Here is a 26,628-nt window from a genome sequence, read left to right on the forward strand (position 1 = left end):
TGAGCTTTTTAGAGTTTCCCAGAGCTCTTTCAGGCTCTTTTGTGTTTTTAGGGTTTCTAGGAAACCTTCAAAGATAATCTTCTTAGGCAATTTTGTTAGTATCATTCTTCATAAAAAATTAAGTTACTTTCAGTTGGCTTTAACGAATTCCCTGGCTAGTAGATACTAGTGCTACGAAATATAATTAACTTAAAGCTTTTTCAGAGCTTTTTAGAGTTTTTCATAGCTCTTTAGATTTTATGAGCTCTTTAGATATATTAGGGCTTCTTAGAGTTTTCAGGGTTTTTTAGAGAACAATCCAAGTTGATCTTCACTATTGTATGGATTTGTTATTATCATTGTTTAACGAATATTCTAGCTTATAGATCCCAGTGCTACAGAGTATAATTAAATTTAAGCTTTTAAAAGCTTTTAGGAGTCATCTTGAGCTTTTTCGAGTTTCTCATAGCTCTTTCAGGGATCTTTAGTGATTTTAGGGTTTTTAGGAAAAATTCAAAGATAATCTTCATTATTGTAAGAAATTTTATTAGTATCATTCTTTATAAATAATTAATTTACTTTCAGTTGGCTTTAACGAATCCCCTGGCTAGTAGATACTAGCGCTACGAAATATAATTAACTTAAAGCTTTTTCTGAGATTTTTAGAGTTTTTCAGAGCTCTTTAGATTTTTCGGAGCTCTTTAGAGTTTTCAGGGTTTTTTTAGAGTTTTCAAGGCTTTTTAGAGAACATTCAAAGTTGATCTTCACTATTGTAGGGATTTGTTATTATCATTCTTTAATGAATCTCCTAGCTTGCAGATCCCAGTGCTACGAAGTATAATTAAATTTAAACTTTTCAAATCCTTATGGAGTCTTCCTGAGATTTTTAGAGTTTCTCAGAGCTCTTTCAGGTCTCTTTAGTGCCTTTAGGGTTTTGTAGGAAACATTCAAAGATAATCTTCATTATTGTAGGGAATTTTGTTGGTATCATTCTTTATAAAGAATTAAGTTACTTTCAGTTGGCTTTAACGGATCCCTTGGCTAGTAGATACTAGTGCTACGAAATATAATTAACTTAAAGCTTTTTCAGAGCTTTTTAGAGTTTTTCAGAGCTCTTTATATTTTTCAGAGCTCTTTGGATATTTTAGGGATTTTTCGAGTTTTCAGGGTTTTTTTAGAGTTTTCAAGGCTTTTTAGAGAACATTCAAAGTTGATCTTCACTATTGTAGAGATTTGTTATTTTCATTCTTTAACGAATCTCCTAGCTTGTAGATCCCAGTGCTACGGAGTATAATTAAATTTAAACTTTTCAAATCTTTATGGAGTCTTCTTGAGCTTTTTAGAGTTTCTCAGATCTCTTTCAGGGATCTTTAGTACCTTTAGGTTTTTTAGGAAACATTCAAAGATAATCTTCATTATTGTAGGGAATTTTGTTAGTATCATTCTTTATAAATAATTAAATTACTTTTAATTGGCTTTAACGGATCCCTTGGCTAGTAGATACTAGTGCTAAGAAATATAATCAACTTAAAGCTTTTTCAGAGCTTTTTAGAGTTTTTTAGAGCTCTTTATATTTTTCAGAGCTCTTTGGATATTTTAGGGATTTTTAGAGTTTTCAGGGTCTTTTTGGAGTTTTCAAGGCTTTTTAGAGAACATTCAAAGTTGATCTTCACTATTGTAGGGATTTGTTATTATCATTCTTTAACGAATCTCCTATTTTGTAGATCTAGTGCCATGGATTATAATTAAATTTAAGCTTTTCAAAGCTTTTTGGAGTCTTCCTGAGCTTTTTAGAGTTTCCCAGAGCTCTTTCAGGCTCTTTTGTGTTTTTAGGGTTTCTAGGAAACCTTCAAAGATAATCTTCTTAGGCAATTTTGTTAGTATCATTCTTTATAAAAAATTAAGTTACTTTCAGTTGGCTTTAACGAATTCCCTGGCTAGTAGATACTAGTGCTACGAAATATAATTAACTTAAAGCTTTTTCAGAGCTTTTTAGAGTTTTTCATAGCCCTTTAGATTTTATGAGCTCTTTAGATATATTAGGGTTCTTAGAGTTTTCAGGGTTTTTGTAGAGAACAATCCAAGTTGACCTTCACTATTGTATGGATTTGTTATTATCATTGTTTAACGAATATTCTAGCTTATAGATCCCAGTGCTACAGAGTATAAATAAATTTAAGCTTTTAAAAGCTTTTAGGAGTCATCCTGAGCTTTTTAGCGTTTCTCAGAGCTCTTTCAGGGCTCTTTAGTGATTTTAGGGTTTTTAGGAAAAATTCAAAGATAATCTTCATTATTGTATAAATAATTAAGTTACTTTCAGTTGGCTTTAACGAATCCCTGGCTAGTAGATACTAGCGCTACGAAATATAATTAACTTAAAGCTTTTTCTGAGATTTTTAGAGTTTTCAGAGTTGTTTAGATTTTTCGGAGCTCTTTAGAGTTTTCAGGGTTTTTTTAGAGTTTTCAAGGCTTTTTAGAGAACCTTCAAAGTTGATCTTCACTATTGTAAGGATTTGAAATTATCATTCTTTAACGAATCTCCTAGCTTGTAGATCCCAGTGCTACGGAGTATAATTAAATTTAAACTTTTCAAATCCTTATGGAGTCTTCTTGAGATTTTTAGAGTTTCTCAGAGCTCTTTCAGGGCTCTTTAGTGCCTTTAGGGTTTTTAGGAAACATTCAAAGATAATCTTCATTATTGTAGTGAATTTCGTTAGTATCATTCTTTATAAAGAATTAAGTTACTTTTAATTGGCTTTAGCGGATCCCTTGGCTAGTAGATACTAGTGCTACAAAATATAATTAACTTAAAGCTTTTTCAGAGCTTTTTAGCGTTTTTCAGAGCTCTTTATATTTTTCAGAGCTCTTTGGTTATTTTAGGGATTTTTAGAGTTTTCAGGGTTTTTTTAGAGTTTTCAAGGCTTTTTAGAGAACATTCAAAGTTGATCTTCACTATTGTAGGGATTTGTTATTATCATTCTTTAACGAATCTCCAATCTTGTAGATCCCAGTGCTACAGAGTATAATTATATTTAAGCTTTTTAAAGCTTTTTGGAGTCTTCCTGAGCGTTTAGAGTTTCCAGAGCTCTTTCAGGCTCTTTTATGTTTTTAGGGTTTCTAGGAAACCTTCAAAGATAATCTTCATTATTTTAGGCAATTTTTTTTGTATCATTCTTTATAAAGAATTAACTTACTTTCGGTTGGCTTTAACGAATCCCTTGGCTAGTAGATACTAGCGCTACGAAATATAATTAACTTAAAGCTTTTTCTGAGCTTTTTAGAGTTTTTCAGAGCTCTTTAGATTTTTCGGAGCTCTTTAGATTTTTCGGAGCTCTTTAGATATTTTAGGGCTTTTTAGAGTTTTCAGGGTATTTTTAGAGTTTTCAAGGCTTTTTAGAGAACATTCAAAGTTGATCTTCACTATTATAGGGATTTGTTATTATCATTCTTTAACGAATCTCCTAGCTTGTAGATCCCAGTGCTACGAAGTATAATTAAATTTAAACTTTTCAAAGCTTTATGGAGTCTTCGTGAGCTTTTTAGAGTTTCTCAGAGCTCTTTCAGGGCTCTTTAGTGATTTTTGGGTTTTTAGGAAACATTCATAGATAATCTTCATTATTGTAGGGAATTTTGTTAGTATCATTCTTTATAAAGAATTAAGTTACTTTCAATTGGCTTTAAGGGATCCCTTGGCTAGTAGATACTAGTGCTACGAAATATAATTAACTTAAAGCTTTTTCAGAGCTGTTTAGAGTTTTTCAGAGCTCTTTATATTTTTCAGAGCTCTTTGGATATTTTAGGGATTTCTTAGAGTTTTCAGGGTTTTTTAGAGTTTTCAAGGCTTTTTAGAGAACATTCAAAGTTGATCTTCACTATTGTAGTGATTTGTTATTATCATTCTTTAACGAATCTCGTATCTTGTAGATCCCAGTGCTACAGAGTATAATTAAATTTAAGCTTTTTAAAGCTTTTTGGAGTCTTCCTGAGCTTTTTAGAGTGTCCAGAGCTCTTTCAGGCTCTTTTGTGTTTTTAGGGTTTCTAGGAAACCTTCAAAGATAATCTTCATTATTGTAGGGAATTTTGTTGGTATCATTCTTTATAAAGAATTAAGTTACTTTCAATTGGCTTTAACGGATCCCTTGGCTAGTAGATACTAATGCTACCAAATATAATTAACTTAAAGCTTTTTCAGAGCTGTTTAGAGTTTTTCAGAGCTCTTTATATTTTTCAGAGCTCTTTGGATATTTTTGGGATTTTTAGAGTTTTCAGGGTTTTTTTAGAGTTTTCAAGGCTTTTTAGAGAACATTCAAAGTTGATCTTCACTATTGTAGGGATTTGTTATTATCATTCTTTAACGAATCTCGTATCTTGTAGATCCCAGTGCCACAGAGTATAATTAAATTTAAGCTTTTTAAAGCTTTTTGGAGTCTTCCTGAGCTTTTTAGAGTGTCCAGAGCTCTTTCAGGCTCTTTTGTGTTTTTAGGGTTTCTAGGAAACCTTCAAAGATAATCTTCATTATTTTAGGCAATTTTGTTAGTATCATTCTTTATAAAAAATTAAGTTACTCTCAGTTGGCTTTAACGAATTCCCTGGCTAGTAGATACTAGTGCTATGAAATATGTTTAAATTAAAACTTTTTCAGAGATTTTTAGAGTTTTTCAGAGTTCTTTATATTTTTCAGAGCTCTTTGGATATTTTAGGGATTTTTAGAGTTTTCAGGGTTTTTTTAGAGTTTTCAAGGCTTTTTAGAGAACATTCAAAGTTGATCTTCACTATTGTAGGGTTTTTTATTATCATTCTTTAAGGAATCTCCTAGCTTGTAGATCCCAGTGCTACGGAGTATAATTAAATTTAAACTTTTCAAATCTTTATAGATTCTTCCTGAGCTTTTTAGAGTTTCTCAGAGCTCTTTCAGGGCTCTTTAGTGCCTTTAGGGTTTTTAGGAAACATTCAAAGATAATCTTCATTATTGTAGGGGATTTTGTTAGTATCATTCTTTATAAAGAATTAAATTACTTTTAATTGGATTTAACGGATCCCTTGGCTAGTAGATACTAGTGCTACGAAATATAATTAACTTAAAGCTTTTTCAGAGCTTTTTAGAGTTTTTCAGAGCTCTTTATATTTTTTAGAGCTCTTTGGGTATTTTAGGGATTTTTATAGTTTTCAGAGTCTTTTTAGAGTTTTCAAGGCTTTTTAGAGAACATTCAAAGTTGATCTTCACTATTGTAGGGATTTATTATTATCATTCTTTAACGAATCTCCTATTGTAGATCTAGTGCCATGGATTATAATTAAATTTAAGCTTTTCAAAGCTTTTTGGAGTCTTCCTGAGCTTTTTAGAGTTTCCCAGAGCTCTTTCAGGCTCTTTTGTGTTTTTAGGGTTTCTAGGAAACCTTCAAAGATAATCTTCATTATTTTAGGCAATTTTGTTAGTATCATTCTTTATAAAAAATTAAGTTACTTTCAGTTGGTTTAACGAATTCCCTGGCTAGTAGATACTAGTGCTACGAAATATAATTAACTTAAAGCTTTTTCAGAGCTTTTTAGAGTTTTTCAGAGCTCTTTAGATTTTATGAGCTCTTTAGATATATTAGGGCTTCTTAGAGTTTTCAGGGTTTTTTTAGAGAACATTCCAAGTTGATCTTCACTATTGTATGGATTTCTTATTATCATTGTTTAACGAATATTCTAGCTTATAGATCCCAGTGCTACAGAGTATAATTAAATTTAAGCTTTTAAAAGCTTTTAGGAGTCATCCTGAGCTTTTTAGAGTTTCTCATAGCTCTTTCAGGGCTCTTTAGTGATTTTAGGGTTTTTAGGAAAAATTCAAAGATTATCTTGATTATTGTAAGAAATTTTATTAGTATCATTTTTTATAAATAATTAAGTTACTTTCAGTTGGCTTTAACGAATCCCCTGGCTAGTAGATACTAGCGCTACGAAATATAATTAACTTAAAGCTTTTTCTGAGATTTTTAGAGTTTTTCAGAGCTCTTTAGATTTTTCGGAGCTCTTTAGAGTTTTCAGGGTTTTTTTAGAGTTTTCAAGGCTTTTTAGAGAACATTCAAAGTTGATCTTCACTATTGTAGGGATTTGTTATTATCATTCTTTAACGAATCTCCTAGCTTGTAGATCCCAGTGCTACGGAGTATAATTAAATTTAAACTTTTCAAATCCTTATGGAGTCTTCCTGAGATTTTTAGAGTTTCTCAGAGCTCTTTCAGGGCTCTTTAGTGCCTTTAGGGTTTTTAGGAAACATTCAAAGATAATCTTCATTATTCTAGGGAATTTCATTAGTATCATTCTTTATAAAGAATTAAGTTACTTTTAATTGGGTTTAACGGATCCCTTGGCTAGTAGATACTAGTGCAATAAAATATAATTAACTTAAAGCTTTTTCAGAGCTTTTTAGAGTTTTTCAGAGCTCTTTATATTTTTCAGAGCTCTTTGGATATTTTAGGGATTTTTAGAGTTTTCAGGGTTTTTTTAGAGTTTTCAAGGCTTTTTAGAGAACATTCAAAGTTGATCTTCACTATTGTAGGGATTTGTTATTATCATTCTTTAACGAATCTCCTATCTTGTAGATCCCAGTGCTACAGAGTATAATTAAATTTAAGCTTTTCAAAGCTTTTGGGAGTCTTCCTGAGCGTTTTAGAGTTTCCAGAGCTCTTTCAGGCTCTTTTGTGTTTTTAGGGTTTCTAGGAAACCTTCAAAGATAATCTTCAATATTTTAGGCAATTTTGTTAGTATCATTCTTTATAAAGAACTAAGTTACTTTCAGTTGGCCTTTACGAATTCCATGGCTAGTAGATACTAGTGCTACGAAATACAATTAACTTAAAGCTTTTTCAGAGCTTTTTAGAGTTTTTCAGAGCTCTTTAGATTTTATGATCTCTTTAGATATATTAGGGATTTTTAGAGTTTTCAGGGTTTTTTTAGAGAACAATCAAAGTTGATCTTAACTATTGTATGGATTTGTTATTATCATTATTTAACGAATATTCTAGCTTATAGATCCCAGTGCTACAGAGTATAATTAAATTTAAGCTTTTAAAAGCTTTTAGGAGTCATCCTGAGCTTTTTAGAGTTTCTCATAGCTCTTTCAGGGCTCTTTAGTGATTTTAGGGTTTTTAGGAAAAATTCAAATATAATCTTCATTATTGTAAGAAATTTTATTAGTATCATTCTTTATAAAGAATTAAATTACTTTCAGTTGGCTTTAACGAATCCCCTGGCTAGTAGATACTAGCGCTACGAAATATAATAAACTTAAAGCTTTTTCTGAGCTTTTTAGAGTTTTTCAGAGCTCTTTAGAGTTTTCAGGGTTTTTTTAGAGTTTTCAAGGCTTTTTAGAGAACATTCAAAGTTGATCTTCACTATTGTAGGGATTTGTTATTATCATTCTTTAACGAATCTCCTAGCTTGTAGATCCCATTGCTACGGAGTAAAACTAAATTTAAACTTTTCAAATCTTTATGGAGTCTTCCTGAGCTTTTTAGAGTTTCTCAGAGCTCTTTCAAGGCTCTTTAGTGCTTCTAGGGTTTTTAGGAAACATTCAAAGATAATCTTCATTATTGTAGGGAATTTTGTTAGTATCATTCTTTATAAAGAATTAAGTTACTTTCAATTGGCTTTAACGGATCCCTTGGCTATTAGATACTAGTGCTACGAAATATAATTAACTTAAAGCTTTTTCAGAGCTTTTTAGAGTTTTTCAGAGCTCTTTATATTTTTTAGAGCTCTTTGGATATTTTAGGGATTTTTAGAGTTTTCAGGGTTTTTTTTAGAGTTTTCAAGGCTTTTTAGAGAACATTCAAAGTTGATCTTCACTATTGTAGGGATTTGTTATTATCATTCTTTAACAAATCTCCTATCTTGTAGATCCCAGTGCTACAGAGTATAATTAAATTTAAGCTTTTTAAAGCTTTTTGGAGTCTTCCTGAGCTTTTTAGAGTTTCCAGAGCTCTTTCAGGCTCTTTTGTGTTTTTAGGGTTTCTAGGAAACTTTCAAAGATAATCTTCATTATTTTAGGAAATTTTGTTAGTATCATTCTTTATAAAAAATTAAGTTACTTTCAGTTGGCTTTAACGAATTCCCTGGCTAGTAGATACTAGTGCTACGAAATATAATTAACTTGATGCTTTTTCAGAGCTTTTTAGAGTTTTTCAGAGCTCTTTAGATTTTATGAGCTCTTTAGATATATTAGGGCTTCTTAAAGTTTTCAGGGTTTTTTTAGAAAGCAATCCAAGTTGATCTTCACTATTGTATGGATTTGTTATTATCATTGTTGAACAAATATTCTAGCTTATAGATCCTAGTGCTACAGAGTATAATTAAATTTAAGCTTTTAAAAGCTTTTAGGAGTCCTCCTGAGCTTTTTAGAGTTTCTCATAGCTCTTTCAGGGCTCTTTCGTAATTTTAGGGTTTTTAGGAAAAATTCAAAGATAATCTTCATTATTGTAGGAAATTTTGTTAGTATCATTCTTTATAAAGAGTTAAGTTACTTTCAGTTGGCTTTAACGAATCCTCTGACTAGTAGATACTACCGCTACGAAATATAATTAACTTAAAGCTTTTTCAGAGCTTTTTAGTGTTTTTCAGAGCTCTTTAGATTTTTTGGAGCTCTTTAGATATTTTAGGGCTTTTTAGAGTTTTCAGGGTTTTTTTAGAGTTTTCAAGGCTTTTTAAAGAACATTCAAAGTTGATCTTCACTATTGTAGGGATTTGTTATTATCATTCTTTAACGAATCTCCTATTTTTATTTTTTTTGCTAGGTCAAAATAGTTTATTAAAGCAAAAAAACGTAATTACAAGAATTACAAAATGGGAGGCTCTAGGCCTCCCCACCCCCATAAACCAAAGGGGCAAAAAAAAAACTCAAAAAACGCATAAAATAAGCTCCTAAACAAAGTTGATCTTCACTATTGTAGGGATTTGTTATTATCATTCTTTAACGAATCTCCTATTTTTATTTTTTTTTGCTAGGTCAAAATAGTTTATTAAAGCAAAAAAACGTAATTACAAGAATTACAAAATGGGAGGCTCTAGGCCTCCCCACCCCCATAAACCAAAGGGGCAAAAAAAAAAACTCAAAAAACGCATAAAATAAGCTCCTAAACATTAAAAAATTAGCATAAAGAAGAGAACTAGGATATTAAAAACGTTTTCGTCTTCCAACTCTAAAATTCTACTTCTTGGGAATGAGATCATCAATTATTTGAGTTAAATCATAGGGCTCCTTGTATTCATCTTCATAATCATCATAGCCATAATCCTCTTCATTTAAAACATTTAATAATATACAAAAACTGGTACATTTAAGAGGATGGTTCAAAAAAATACACATAAGTATAGGTGAATGTTTAGTTTCATGGTAGGGTTGTTATCAACCTAGCAAAAAAAAAAGTAGGGTTGTTATCAATAACTCATAGTCCTTTAAAGTAAAAGAATTAATAGATGTTACCTGGAACGCTAGAAACTGTTTAAAACATCTAATAATATACAAAAACTTGTACATTTAAGAGGATGGTTCAAAAGAATACACATAAGTATAGGTGAATGCTTAATTTCAAAGTAGGCTTGTTGTCAATAACTCATAGTCCTCTAAAGTTAAAGAATTAATAGATGTCTCCTAGAATGCCAGAAACTGTTTCAAACATCTAATAATATACAAAAACTGGTACATTTAAGAGGATGGTTCAAAAGAATACACATAAGTATAGGTGAATACTTAGTTTCATAGTAGGGTTGTTATCAATAACTCATAGTCCTCTAAAGTTAAAGATTTAATAGATGTCACCTGGAACGCTAGAAAATCTTTAAAATATCTAACAATATACAAAAAACTTGTACATTTAAGAGGATGGTTCAAAAGAATACACAGAAGTATAGGTGAATGCTTAGTTTCATAGTAGTTTTGTTATCGATAACTCATAGTCCTCTAAAATTAAAGAATTAATAGATTCACCTGAAACGCTAGAAACTGTTTAAAACATCTAATAATATACAAACATTTGTATATTTAAGAGGATGGTTCAAAAGAATACACAGAAGTATATGTGAATGCTTAGTTTCATAGTAGGGTTGTTATCAATAACTCATAGTCCTCTAAAATTAAAGAGTTAATAGATGTCACCTGGAACGCTAGAAATTGTTTAAACCATTTAATAATATACAAAAACTGGCACATTTAAGAGGACGGTTCAAAAGAGTACACAGAAGTATAGGTGAAAGCTTAGTTTCATAGTAGGCTTGATATCAATAACTCATAGTCCTCTAAAGTTAAAGAATTAATAGATGTCACCTGGAATGCTAGAAATTGTTTAAAGCATTTAATAATATACAAAAACTGGCTAATTTAAGAGGACGGTTCAAAAGAGTACACAGAAGTATAGGTGAATGCTTAGTTTCATAGTAGGCTTGATATCAATAACTCATAGTCCTCTAAAGTTAAAAAATTAATAGATGTCACCTGGAACGTTAGAAACTGTTTAAAACATCTAATAATAAACAAAAACTTGCACATTTAAGAGGATGGTTCAAAAGAATACACAGAAGTATAGGTGAATGCTTAGTTTCATAGTAGGGTTGTTATCAAAAACTCATAGTCCTCTAAAATTAAAGAATTAATAGATGTCACATGGAACGCTAGAAAATGTTTATAGCATTTAATAATATACAAAAAATGCTACATTTAAGAGGATGTTTCAAAAGAATACAAAGAAGTATAGGTGAATGCTTAGTTTCATAGTAGGCTTGTTATCAATAACTCATAGTCCTCTAAAGTTAAAGAATTAATAGATGTCACCTGGAACGCTAGAAACTGTTTAAAACATTTAATAATATACAAAAACTGCTACATTTAAGAGCATGGTTCAATAGAATACACAGAAGTATAGGTGAATGCTTAGTTTCATAGTAGGCTTCTTATCAATAACTCATAGTCCTCTAAAATTAAAGATTAATAGATGTCACCTGGAACTCTAGAAACTGTTTAAAACATTTAATAATATACAAAAACTTGTACATTTAAGATGATGGTTCAAGAAAATGCACAGAAATATAGGTGGATGCTTAGTTTCATAGTAGGCTTGTTATCAATAACTCATAGTCCTCTAAAGTGAAAGAATTAATAAATGTCACCTGGAATACTAGAAACTGTTTAAAACATCTAATAATATACAAAAACTGGTACATTTAAGAGGATGGTTCAAAATAATACACAGAAGTATATGTGAATGCTTAGTTTCATAGTAGGATTGCTATCAATAACTCATAGTCCTCTAAAATTAAAGAGTTAATAGATGTCACCTGGAACGCTAGAAATTGTTTAAACCATTTAATAATATACAAAAACTGGCACATTTAAGAGGACGGTTCAAAAGAGTACACAGAAGTATAGGTGAATGCTTAGTTTCATAGTAGGCTTGATATCAATAACTCATAGTCCTCTAAAGTTAAAGAATTAATAGATGTCACCTGGAATGCTAGAAATTGTTTAAAGCATTTACTAATATAAAAAAACTGGCACATTTAAGAGGACTGTTCAAAAGAGTACACAGAAGTATAGGTGAATGCTTAGTTTCATAGTAGGCTTGATATCAATAACTCATAGTCCTCTAAAGTTAAAAAATTAATAGATGTCACCTGGAACGTTAGCAACTGTTTAAAACATCTAATAATAAACAAAAACTTGTACATTTAAGAGGATGGTTCAAAAGAATACACAGAAGTATAGGTGAATGCTTAGTTTCATAGTAGGGTTGTTATCAAAAACTCATAGTCCTCTAAAATTAAAGAATTAATAGATGTCACATGGAACGCTAGAAACTGTTTATAACATTTAATAATATACAAAAACTGGTACATTTAAGAGGATGGTTCAAAAGAATACACATAAGTATAGGTGAATGCTTAGTTTCATAGTAGGGTTGTTATCAATAACTCATAGTCCTCTAAAGTTAAAGATTTAATAGATGTCACCTGGAACGCTAGAAAATCTTTAAAATATCTAACAATATACAAAACACTTGTACATTTAAGAGGATGGTTCAAAAGAATATACAGAAGTATAGGTGAATGCTTAGTTTCATAGTAGTTTTGTTATCGATAACTCATAGTCCTCTAAAATTAAAGAATTAATAGATGTCACCTGAAACGCTAGAAACTGTTTAAAACATCTAATAATATACAAACACTTGTACATTTAAGAGGATGGTTCAAAAGAATACACAGAAGTATATGTGAATGCTTAGTTTCATAGTAGGGTTGTTATCAATAACTCATAGTCCTCTAAAATTAAAGAGTTAATAGATGTCACCTGGAACGCTAGAAATTGTTTAAACCATTTAATAATATACAAAAACTGGCACATTTAAGAGGACGGTTCAAAAGAGTACACAGAAGTATAGGTGAAAGCTTAGTTTCATAGTAGGCTTGATATCAATAACTCATAGTCCTCTAAAGTTAAAGAATTAATAGATGTCACCTGGAGCGCTAGAAATTGTTTAAAGCATTTAATAATATACAAAAACTGGCTAATTTAAGAGGACGGTTCAAAAGAGTACACAGAAGTATAGGTGAATGCTTAGTTTCATAGTAGGCTTGATATCAATAACTCATAGTCCTCTAAAGTTAAAAAATTAATAGATGTCACCTGGAACGTTAGAAACTGTTTAAAACATATAATAATAAACAAAAACTTGCACATTTAAGAGGATGGTTCAAAAGAATACACAGAAGTATAGGTGAATGCTTAGTTTCATAGTAGGGTTGTTATCAAAAACTCATAGTCCTATAAAATTAAAGAATTAATAGATGTCACATGGAACGCTAGCAACTGTTTATAGAATTTAATAATATACAAAAAATGCTACATTTAAGAGGATGTTTCAAAAGAATACAAAGAAGTATAGGTGAATGCTTAGTTTCATAGTAGGCTTCTTATCAATAACTCATAGTCCTCTAAAGTTAAAGAATTAATAGATGTCACCTGGAACGCTAGAAACTGTTTAAAACATTTAATAATATACAAAAACTGCTACATTTAAGATGATGGTTCAAAAGAATACACAGAAGTATAGGTGAATGCTTAGTTTCATAGTAGGCTTCTTATCAATAACTCATAGTCCTCTAATCAAGTTACCTGAATTTTGCGTTTTCTCATCCGGATTTTTTGAAGATGGTGGAGTTATCTTGGATGGCGCCGGTGTATGGTAATCATGGTTTTATCTTTCCTTTCAAATTGAAGCGGTTGAAAGAGGCAATTAAGTTATGGAATCAAACGGTTTTTGGTAATGTCACTGCTAAACTAAAGCAAGCAACGCTTAAGTTTGAGGTAGCTAGTAGAAATTCTGATGAAGATCCGTTTGATGTTTCAAAACTTAATAATATGAAGGATGCTCTTGTTGAGGTTCAAGATATTCAAAGGCAGCAGCATATAATGTTAAAGCAAAAATCTAGAAATCAGTGGTTGTTGGAGGGTTCTAGTAACACTTCTTTCTTTCACAACTCTATTAAAATTTGTAGAAGTGCTAATACATTCTCGGAGCTGGTTGCTGAAGATGGGAGTACTATTACTGATCCGGTTCATCTTAGTGCTCATGCGGTTTCTTATTATCAGGCTAAATTCAATGGTGAGGATGGTCAGGTAAGTGAAACTCTTTTTGATTATGATCATGATTCTATTACTGTGGAAGATTCGCATATGTTGGATGCTATTCCTACTTGTGATGAGATTAAGCAGGCGGTTTTTGATTTGGGAGCTGATAGTGCGCCAGGTCCAGATGGTTTCTCGGGGTGTTTTTATAGACATTGTTGGGAGATTATTCAAAGGGATCTAATTTTAGCGGTTACTTATTGCTGGTCTTCTAAAACCGTTCCTAATGGGGTTAATTCTAGTCTTATTCTTTTGCTTGCAAAGGTTAGGGGAGCGGCTAGTTTGAAGAACTTTAGGCCGATTGGTTTAAGTAATTTCTTTTTTAAGATTTTTACTAAAATCTTGGCTAATAGGCTTGGTAGGGTGTTGGGAAAGTTGGTGTCTGAAGAGCAAGTGGCTTTCATGAAGGGAAGGAATATCCATGAGAATATTAGTTTAGCTTCTGAGATGGTGAATGAATTGCACATCAAAAGGAAGGACGGTAATTTGGGTTTGAAGCTTGATATCTCTCAGGCTTTTGATACGGTGAGCTGGTCTTTTGTTCTTGAGGTTTTTAGAAAGTATGGGTTTTCTGAAGATTGGTGCTCTTGGATTTGGAAAATTCTGGATTCGGCGCGTATTTCTATTCTTCTTAATGGTAGTCCGGAGGGTTATTTAAAGATTAATAGGGGTTTACGGCAGGGGGATCCTCTATCTCCTCTTATTTTTGTTTTGATTGAGGATGTGCTTAGCCGCAACATCACTAAACTCTTTCAGAATAAGGATATGTCTTATATGGTAAAACGTAAGGGTATTGCTCCTACTCATTTATTTTTTGCTGATGATATTATGATTTTTTGCAAGGGAAATATGAAGAGTGTGAAGAATTTGGTGAAACTTTTGGAGAATTACCAACAAGCTTCAGGTCAGAGGGTTTGTAGGGAGAAGAGCAAGATCTACTTCGGTGGTGGTACTTTGAGTAGGCGCCAGACCATTGCAACTTTCTTAGGTATGGCAATTTCTAACTTTCTTGATAGATATTTGGGAGTTAAGGTGATGTCGGGGATGGTTAAGTATAGTCACATCAGCAACGTTGTTGATAAGTTGAGGGATCAACTTTCGGTTCTGAAAGGTAAGATGTTATCTTTTCAAGATAGGGTTGTGCTTGTTAAGAATGTTCTTTCGAGTTATTCTATTCATAACATGGCTGTGTACAAATGGCCGGTAAAATTCACTCTTCAATGTGAGCGTGTGATTCGTAATTTTTTGTGGTCGGGTGATTCTAATCTTACTAGAGCTTTTGTAGTTGGTTTTGATAAGATTTGTAGTCCTTTAAAGGAAGGTGGTCTTGGGATCACTAGCCTAAGGATTATGAATAAAGCTTTGCTGATGAAATTGTGGTGGGCTATAAAATCTTCTCGTAAGAGGTGGGCGAGGTTTTTGGAAGCCAAATTCACTTGTAGGGATGGTCGTATTAAGATGGCAGGGGTGAAATCTTCTATTCTTGCTGGTCTTCGTTGGGTTCATAAGGAGATGGTGGACAACACGAAGTGTTTTATTGGTGACGGTAGGGATACTTCTTTATTCTTTGATATATGGTATGGTAATACAACCTTAGCTAGTGTTTTAAATCGCACGGATTTAGACATATCAGCTCGTGTTTGTGATATTATTGTGCAAGGTGATTGGCAGATTCATGGAGTTCATTCGCAACTCCTTTTAAGTGCTGGTGTGGTGCAACAGGATTTACCAAAAATTCATATGGGAGTGGATAGGCGTTTTTGGATGCCTGATTTACAAGGTAAATTTTCTGTCAAGTCAGCTAGGGAATTGATTAGGAAGAAATATCCTATTTTGAGGGAGGCGGGATTGTTATGAAAGAGGGTGGTGCATCCTTCATTGGCGGCTCAGAACTGGAAGTTTATTCGTGGTGCGTGTGCTACTCTTGATAAGGTACGTAGCAGATTTAAAATTCAACTTGCATCTAAATGTAGTGTGTGTCAGATTGAGGAGGAGTCTCTCCAACATATTCTTTGGAGCTGTAATTTTGCGCGTCAAGCTTGGGAGTGGATTGAAGGTATTTTCAAAATTAAACCTAATTATGATATCATTACTTCTTACCAAAAGGCAAAACATCATAGTTGTATTGTTAAGGATTTGTGGTTGGTAGTGAATTTGGTGGTGCGTTCAGAATTATGGTTCGCTAGGAACAAAAAAGTGTATGAAAAGAAGAACCCTTGTTGGTCTTTATTTCAAAAACGTGTTTTTAGTTTGATGCAAGATTATTCAGTTCGTATGAAGAGTTATATGCATAATTCTATGGATGACTTGAGAATTCTGGAGTTTTTTAGGGTTCGGCATAGAAAGGTGAAGTTTACTGATCCCAAGGAGTGTTTTTGGTTTCCTCCTAATGATAATGAATTGCTTTTGTGCACGGATGGCGCCTCAAGAGGTAATCCAGGGGTGGCGGGAGCTGGTGTTGTTGCAAGGAATGCAAATTGTGAAGTGGTAGGTGCAATGTGTATTGGTTTGGGAGTTACTTCTAATTATTTGGCTGAATTGTATGGTATTATTGTGGGTATGGAGTGGGAAGTTCAGTGGGGATATGCTTGCATTGTTATTAGATCAGATTCTACAAGTGTGTTGAAGGCTTTGGAAGAAGATAACGTTCCTTGGTTTGCTAGGCAAAGATGGATGGAAGTTAAAGGTTTATATGGTTCAATTCGTTTTGAACATTCTTTTAGAGAGGCAAATTTTGCAGCTGATGCAATGGCAAAGCGTGGTTGTTTCTTAGAGGATGGGGTTGGTTTTCACTTTGAAGGTCGGCCAGTTTTTTTAAGTTCTATTGAGTTTCCAAATGTAATTTATTATCGTTTTAAATAGGTTTTAGGAGTTTTTTAGGGGTTTCTCTAATCCCTTTTCTCCTTCACCTATCTTGTAAATATCTTTTTTTTTTTCAATATATTTTCTTGACTTAGCAAAAAAAAATCATAGTCCTCTAAAATTAAAGATTAATAGATGTCACCTGGAACTCTAGAAACTGTTTAAAACAGTTAATAATATACAAAAACTTGTACATTTAAGAGGATGGTTCAAGAAAATACACAGAAGTATAGGTGGATGCTTAATTTCATAGTAGGCTTCTTATCAATAACTCATAGTCCTCTAAAGTGAAAGAATTAATAGATGTCACCTGGATTGCTAGAAACTGTTTAAAACATCTAATAATATACAAAAACTGGTACATTTAAGAGGATGGTTCAAAAGAATACACAGAAGTATATCTGAATGCTTAGTTTCATAGTAGGATTGTTATCAATAACTCATAGTCCTCTAAAATTAAAGAGTTAATAGATGTCACCTGGAACACTAGAAATTGTTTAAACCATTTAATAATATACAAAAACTGGCACATTTAAGAGGACGGTTCAAAAGAGTACACAGAAGTATAGGTGAATGCTTAGTTTCATAGTAGGCTTGATATCAATAACTCATAGTCCTCTAAAGTTAAAGAATTAATAGATGTCACCTGGAATGCTAGAAATTGTTTAAAGCATTTAATAATATACAAAAACAGGCACATTTAAGAGGACGGTTCAAAAGAGTACACAGAAGTATAGGTGAATGCTTAGTTTCATAGTAGGCTTGATATCAATAACTCATAGTCCTCTAAAGTTAAAAAATTAATAGATGTCACCTGGAACGTTAGAAACTGTTTAAAACATCTAATAATAAAAAAAAACTTGTACATTTAAGAGGATGGTTCAAAAGAATACACAGAAGTATAGGTGAATGCTTAGTTTCATAGTAGGGTTGTTATCAAAAACTCATAGTCCTCTAAAATTAAAGAATTAATAGATGTCACATGGAACGCTAGAAACTGTTTATAGCATTTAATAATATACAAAAACTACTACATTTAAGAGGATGTTCAAAAGAATACACAGACGTATAGGTAATTGCTTAGTTTCATAGTAGGTTTGTTATCAATAACTCATAGTCCTCTAAAGTTAAAGAATTAATAGATGTCACCTGGAACGCTAGAAACTGTTTAAAACATTTAATAATATACAAAAACTGCTACATTTAAGAGGATGGTTAAAAAGAATACACATAAGTATAGGTGAATGCTTAGTTTCATAGTAAGCTTCTTATCAAAAACTCATAGCCCTCTAAAATTAAAGATTAATAGATGTCACCTGGAACTCTAGAAACTGTTTAAAACATTTAATAATATACAAAAACTGGTACATTTAAGAGGATGGTTCAAAAAAATACACAGAAGTATAGGTGGATGCTTAGTTTCATAGTAGGCTTGTTATCAATAACTCATAGTCCTATAAAGTTAAAGAATTAATTGATGTCACCTGGAATGCTAGAAACTGTTTAAAACATCTAATAATATACAAAAACTGGTACATTTAAGAGGGTGGTTCAACAGAATACAGTACATTTAATAGGACGGCTCAAAAGAGTACACAGAAGTATAGGTGAATGCTTAGTTTCATAGTAGGCTTGATATCAATAAATCATAGTCCTCTAAAGTTAATGAATTAATAGATGTCACCTGGAACGCTAGAAAATGTTTAAAGCATTTAATAATATACAAAAACTGGCACATTTAAGAGGACGGTTCAAAAGAGTACACAGAAGTATAGGTGAATGCTTAGTTTCATAGTAGGCTTGATATCAATAACTCATAGTCCTCTAAAGTTAAAAAATTAATAGATGTCACTTGGAACGTTAGAAACTGTTTAAAACATCTAATAATAAACAAAAACTTGTACATTTAAGAGGATGGTTCAAAAGAATACACAGAAGTATAGGTGAATGCTTAGTTTCATAGTAGGCTTCTTATCAATAACTCATAGTCCTCTAAAATTAAAGATTAATAGATGTCACCTGGAACTCTAGAAACTGTTTAAAACAGTTAATAATATACAAAAACTTGTACATTTAAGAGGATGGTTCAAGAAAATACACAGAAGTATAGGTGGATGCTTAATTTCATAGTAGGCTTCTTATCAATAACTCATAGTCCTCTAAAGTGAAAGAATTAATAGATGTCACCTGGATTGCTAGAAACTGTTTAAAACATCTAATAATATACAAAAACTGGTACATTTAAGAGGATGGTTCAAAAGAATACACAGAAGTATATCTGAATGCTTAGTTTCATAGTAGGATTGTTATCAATAACTCATAGTCCTCTAAAATTAAAGAGTTAATAGATGTCACCTGGAACACTAGAAATTGTTTAAACCATTTAATAATATACAAAAACTGGCACATTTAAGAGGACGGTTCAAAAGAGTACACAGAAGTATAGGTGAATGCTTAGTTTCATAGTAGGCTTGATATCAATAACTCATAGTCCTCTAAAGTTAAAGAATTAATAGATGTCACCTGGAATGCTAGAAATTGTTTAAAGCATTTAATAATATACAAAAACAGGCACATTTAAGAGGACGGTTCAAAAGAGTACACAGAAGTATAGGTGAATGCTTAGTTTCATAGTAGGCTTGATATCAATAACTCATAGTCCTCTAAAGTTAAAAAATTAATAGATGTCACCTGGAACGTTAGAAACTGTTTAAAACATCTAATAATAAAAAAAAACTTGTACATTTAAGAGGATGGTTCAAAAGAATACACAGAAGTATAGGTGAATGCTTAGTTTCATAGTAGGGTTGTTATCAAAAACTCATAGTCCTCTAAAATTAAAGAATTAATAGATGTCACATGGAACGCTAGAAACTGTTTATAGCATTTAATAATATACAAAAACTACTACATTTAAGAGGATGTTCAAAAGAATACACAGACGTATAGGTAATTGCTTAGTTTCATAGTAGGTTTGTTATCAATAACTCATAGTCCTCTAAAGTTAAAGAATTAATAGATGTCACCTGGAACGCTAGAAACTGTTTAAAACATTTAATAATATACAAAAACTGCTACATTTAAGAGGATGGTTAAAAAGAATACACATAAGTATAGGTGAATGCTTAGTTTCATAGTAAGCTTCTTATCAAAAACTCATAGCCCTCTAAAATTAAAGATTAATAGATGTCACCTGGAACTCTAGAAACTGTTTAAAACATTTAATAATATACAAAAACTGGTACATTTAAGAGGATGGTTCAAAAAAATACACAGAAGTATAGGTGGATGCTTAGTTTCATAGTAGGCTTGTTATCAATAACTCATAGTCCTCTAAAGTTAAAGAATTAATTGATGTCACCTGGAATGCTAGAAACTGTTTAAAACATCTAATAATATACAAAAACTGGTACATTTAAGAGGGTGGTTCAACAGAATACAGTACATTTAATAGGACGGCTCAAAAGAGTACACAGAAGTATAGGTGAATGCTTAGTTTCATAGTAGGCTTGATATCAATAAATCATAGTCCTCTAAAGTTAATGAATTAATAGATGTCACCTGGAACGCTAGAAAATGTTTAAAGCATTTAATAATATACAAAAACTGGCACATTTAAGAGGACGGTTCAAAAGAGTACACAGAAGTATAGGTGAATGCTTAGTTTCATAGTAGGCTTGATATCAATAACTCATAGTCCTCTAAAGTTAAAAAATTAATAGATGTCACTTGGAACGTTAGAAACTGTTTAAAACATCTAATAATAAACAAAAACTTGTATATTTAAGAGGATGGTTCAAAAGAATACACAGAAGTATAGGTGAATGCTTAGTTTCATAGTAGGCTTCTTATCAATAACTCATAGTCCTCTAAAATTAAAGATTAATAGATGTCACCTGGAACTCTAGAAACTGTTTAAAACATTTAATAATATACAAAAACTTGTACATTTAAGAGGATGGTTCAAAAAAATACACAGAAGTATAGGTGGATGCTTAGTTTCATAGTAGGCTTGTTATCAATAACTCATAGTCCTCTAAAGTTAAAGAATTAATTGATGTCACCTGGAATGCTAGAAACTGTTTAAAACATCTAATAATATACAAAAACTGGTACATTTAAGAGGATGGTTCAAAAGAATACACAGAAGTATATGTGAATGCTTAGTTTCATAGTAGGGTTGTAATCAATAACTCATAGTCCTCTAAAATTAAAGAGTTAATAGATGTCACCTGGAAAGCTAGAAATTATTTAAACCATTTAATAATATACAAAAACTGGCACATTTAAGAGGACGGTTCAAAAGAGTACACAGAAGTATAGGTGAATGCTTAGTTTCATAGTAGGCTTGATATCAATAAATCATAGTCCTCTAAAGTTAATGAATTAATAGATGTCACCTGGAACGCTAGAAATTGTTTAAAGCATTTAATAATATACAAAAACTGGCACATTTAAGAGGACGGTTCAAAAGAGTACACAGAAGTATAGGTGAATGCTTAGTTTCATAGTAGGCTTGATATCAATAACTCATAGTCCCCTAAAGTTAAAAAATTAATAGATGTCACTTGGAACGTTAGAAACTGTTTAAAACATCTAATAATAAACAAAAACTTGTACATTTAAGAGGATGGTTCAAAAGAATACACAGAAGTATAGGTGAATGCTTAGTTTCATAGTAGGGTTGTTATCAAAAACTCATAGTCCTCTAAAATTAAAGAATTAATAGATGTCACATGGAATGCTAGATTTTTTTTTGCTAAATCCAGATTGTATTAATGAATAGCCAATATGTACAAAGAGTTCACAAGAAAAGAGGTCTTGAGGCCCCAAAAACTTACAAACTATTTAAATCTGAAATAAGAAACATAAGGAAATTCTAAATGCCTAAGAAAATCCGGCCTGTCATCAAAACTTAACCCTTCACCATTTCTAAGATAACATCCCCTTTTTGCCATACAATCAGCTGCAAAATTTGCCTCACGAAAAGTATGAACAAAACGAATAGAATCATAACTTTCATTAATTCTTCTCCACCTGTGCTTAACAAACCAAGGAAGATTTGCACCCGTCAAGGCAGCAATCGCTCCCATTGAATCTGAACGCACAAGAGCCTTTCTCATATTCCACTTCAAAGCCCATTCTAAACCAACAATAACACCATAAGGTTCTGCCAAGAAATTATTAGTAATTCCCAACCCAATGCTCATAGCCCCTACAAAGTTACAATCCGCATCACGCACCACAACACCAGACCCTGCAACACCTGGGTTTCCTTTGGCCGCACCATCACAACATAATAAAATCTCATCCCTATTAGGAGGATGCCAAAAAACTTCAATTGGTTCTACCTGATGTACCTGCCTATGAGCCACACGGAAGTGGTTCAAAATCTCCAAATCTGCTGAAGTATTACGCATAGAACTCTTCATCCTAACAGAATATTCATGGAACGCTAGAAACTGTTTATAGCATTTAATAATATACAAAAAATGCTACATTTAAGAGGATGTTTCAAAAGAATACAAATAAGTATAGGTGAATGCTTAGTTTCATAGTAGGCTTGTTATCAATAACTCATAGTCCTCTAAAGTTAAAGAATTAATAAATGTCACCTGGAACGCTAGAAACTGTTTAAAATATTTAATAATATACAAAAAATGCTACATTTAAGAGGATGGTTCAAAAGAATACACAGAAGTATAGGTGAATGCTTAGTTTCATAGTAGGCTTGTTATCAATAACTCATAGTCCTCTAAAATTAAAGTTTAATAGATGTCACCTAGAACTCTAGAAACTGTTTAAAACATTTAATAATATACAAAAACTGGTACATTTAAGAGGATGGTTCAAAAGAATACACAGAAGTATAGATGAATGCTTAGTTTCATAGTAGGCTTCTTATCAATAACTCATAGTCCTCTCAAATTAAAGATTAATAGATGTCACCTGGAACTCTAGAAATTGTTTAAAACATTTAATAATATACAAAAACTTGTACATTTAAGAGGATGGTTCAAGAAAATACACAGAAGTATAGGTGGATGCTTAGTTTCATAGTAGGGTTGTTATCAATAACTCATAGTCCTCTAAAGTTAAAGCATTAATAGATGTCACCTGGAACGCTAGAAAATGTTTAATACATCTAATAATATACAACAACTGCTACATTTAAGAGGATGGTTAAAAAGAATACACAGAAGTATAGGTGAATGCTTAGTGTCATAGTAGGGTTGTTATCAATAACTCGTAGTCCTCTAAAGTTAAAGAATTAATAGATGTCACCTGGAACGCTAGAAACTGTTCAAAACATCTAATAATATACAAAAACTGGTACATTTAAGAGGATGGTTCTAAAGAATACACATAAGTATAGGTGAATGCTTAGTGTCATAGTAGGCTTCTTATCAATAACTCATAGTCCTCTAAAACTAAAGATTAATAGATGTCACCTGGAACTCTAGAAACTGTTTAAAACATTTAATAATATACAAAAACTGGTACATTTAAGAGGACGGTTCAAAAGAATACACAGAAGTATAGGTGGATGCTTAGTTTCGTAGTAGGCTTGTTACCAATAACTCATAGTCCTCTAAAGTTAAAGAATTAATAGATGTCACCTGGAACGCTAGAAACTGCTCAAAACATCTAATAATATACAAAAACTGGTACATTTAAGAGGATGGTTCAAAAGAATACACATAAGTATAGGTGAATGCTTAGTTTCATAGTAGGCTTGTTATCAACAACTCATAGTCCTCTAAAGTTAAAAAATTAATAGATGTCACCTGGAACGCTAGAAAATGTTTAAAACATCTAATAATATACAACAACTTGTACATTTAAGAGGATGGTTCAAAAGAATACATAGAAGTATAGGTGAATGCTTAGTTTCATAGTAGGGTTGTAATCAAAAACTCATAGTCCTCTAAAATTAAAGAATTAATAGATGTCACATGGAACGCTAGAAACTGTTTATAGCATTTAATAATATACAAAAACTGCTACATTTAAGAGGATGGTTCAAAAGAATACACAGAAGTATAGGTGAATGCTTAGTTTCATAGTAGGCTTGTTATCAATAACTCGTAGTCCTCTAAAGTTAAAGAATTAATAGATGGCACTTGGAACGCTAGAAACTGTTTAAAACATTTAATAATATACAAAAAGTGCTACATTTAAAAGGATGGTTAAAAAGAATACACAGAAGTATAGGTGAATGCTTAGTTTCATAGTAGGCTTCTTATCAAAAACTCATAGCCCTATAAAATTAAAGATTAATAGATGTCACCTGGAACTCTAGAAACTGTTTAAAACATTTAATAATATACAAAAACTGGTACATTTAAGATGATGGTTCAGAAAAATACACAGAAGTATAAGTGGATGCTTAGTTTCATAGTAGGCTTGTTATTAATAACTCATAGTCCTCTAAAGTTAAAGAATTAATAGATATCACCTGGAATGCTAGAAATTGTTTACAAAATCTAATAATATACAAAAACTGGTACATTTAAGAGGATGGTTCAAAAGAATACACAGAAGTATAGATGAATGCTTAGTTTCATAGTAGGCTTCTTATCAATAACTCATAGTCCTCTAAAATTAAAGATTAATAGATGTCACCTGGAACTCTAGAAATTGTTTAAAACATTTAATAATATACAAAAACTGGTACATTTAAGAGGATGGTTCAACAAAATACACAGAAGTATAGGTGGATGCTTAGTTTCATAGTAGGCTTCTTATCAAAAACTCATAGCCCTCTAAAATTAAAGATTAATAGATGTCACCTGGAACTCTAGAAACTGTTTAAAACATTTAATAATATACAAAAACTGGTACATTTAAGAGGATGGTTCAGAAAAATACCCAGAAGTATAGGTGGATGCTTAGTTTCATAGTAGGCTTGTTATCAATAACTCATAGTCCGCTAAAGTCAAAGAATTAATAGATGTCACCTGGAATGCTAGAAACTGTTTAAAACATCTAATAATATACAAAAACTGGTACATTTAAGAGGATGGTTCAAATGAATACGCAGAAGTATAGATGAATGCTTAGTTTCATACTAGGCTTCTTATCAAAAACTCATAGCCCTCTAAAATTAAAGATTAATAGATGTCACCTGGAACTCTAGAAACTGTTTAAAACATTTAATAATATACAAAAACTGGTACATTTAAGAGGATGTTTCGGAAAAATACACAGAAGTATAGGTGGATGCTTAGTTTCATAGTAGGCTTGTTATCAATAACTCATAGTCCTCTAAAGTTAAAGAATTAATAGATGTCACCTGGAATGCTAGAAACTGTTTAAAACATCTAGTAATATACAAAAACTGCTACATTTAAAAGGATGGTTAAAAAGAATACACAGAAGTATAGGTGAATGCTTAGTTTCATTGTAGGCCTCTTATCAAAAACTCATAGCCCTCTAAAATTAAAGATTAATAGATGTCACCTGGAACTCTAGAAACTGTTTAAAACATTTAATAATATACAAAAACTGGTACATTTAAGAGGATGGTTCAGAAAAATACACAGAAGTATAGGTGGATGCTTAGTTTCATAGTAGGCTTGTTATCAATAACTCGTAGTCCTCTAAAGTTAAAGAATTAATAGATGTCACCTGGAATGCTAGAAACTGTTTAAAACATCTAATAATATACAAAAACTGGTACATTTAAGAGGATGGTTCAAAAGAATACACATAAGTATAGGTGAATGCTTAGTTTCATAGTAGGCTTGTTATCAACAACTCATAGTCCTCTAAAGTTAAAAAAATTAATAGATGTCACCTGGAACGCTAGAAACTGTTTAAAACATCTAATAATATACAAAAACTTGTACATTTAAGAGGATGGTTCAAAAGAATACATAGAAGTATAGGTGAATGCTTAGTTTCATAGTAGGGTTGTAATCAAAAACTCATAGTCCTCTAAAATTAAAGAATTAATAGATGTCACATGGAACGCTAGAAACTGTTTATAGCATTTAATAATATACAAAAACTGCTACATTTAAGAGGATGGTTCAAAAGAATACACAGAAGTATAGGTGAATGCTTAGTTTCATAGTAGGCTTGTTATCAATAACTCGTAGTCCTCTAAAATTAAAGATTAATAGATGTCACCTGGAACTCTAGAAAGGGTTTAAAATATTTAATAATATACAAAAACTGGTACATTTAAGAGGATGGTTCAAAAGAATACACAGAAGTATAGGTGAATGCTTAGTTTCATAGTAGGCTTCTTATCAATAACTCATAGTCCTCTCAAATTAAAGATTAATAGATGTCACCTGGAACTCTAGAAATTGTTTAAAACATTTAATAATATACAAAAACTTGTACATTTAAGAGGATGGTTCAAGAAAATACACAGAAGTATAGGTGGATGCTTAGTTTCATAGTAGGGTTGTTATCAATAACTCATAGTCCTCTAAAGTTAAAGCATTAATAGATGTCACCTGGAACGCTAGAAAATGTTTAATACATCTAATAATATACAACAACTGCTACATTTAAGAGGATGGTTAAAAAGAATACACAGAAGTATAGGTGAATGCTTAGTGTCATAGTAGGGTTGTTATCAATAACTCGTAGTCCTCTAAAGTTAAAGAATTAATAGATGTCACCTGGAACGCTAGAAACTGTTCAAAACATCTAATAATATACAAAAACTGGTACATTTAAGAGGATGGTTCTAAAGAATACACATAAGTATAGGTGAATGCTTAGTGTCATAGTAGGCTTCTTATCAATAACTCATAGTCCTCTAAAACTAAAGATTAATAGATGTCACCTGGAACTCTAGAAACTGTTTAAAACATTTAATAATATACAAAAACTGGTACATTTAAGAGGACGGTTCAAAAGAATACACAGAAGTATAGGTGGATGCTTAGTTTCGTAGTAGGCTTGTTACCAATAACTCATAGTCCTCTAAAGTTAAAGAATTAATAGATGTCACCTGGAACGCTAGAAACTGCTCAAAACATCTAATAATATACAAAAACTGGTACATTTAAGAGGATGGTTCAAAAGAATACACATAAGTATAGGTGAATGCTTAGTTTCATAGTAGGCTTGTTATCAACAACTCATAGTCCTCTAAAGTTAAAAAA

This window comes from Papaver somniferum, chromosome 11, assembly GCF_003573695.1.
Source record: "Papaver somniferum cultivar HN1 chromosome 11, ASM357369v1, whole genome shotgun sequence".
NCBI lineage: Eukaryota > Viridiplantae > Streptophyta > Magnoliopsida > Ranunculales > Papaveraceae > Papaver > Papaver somniferum.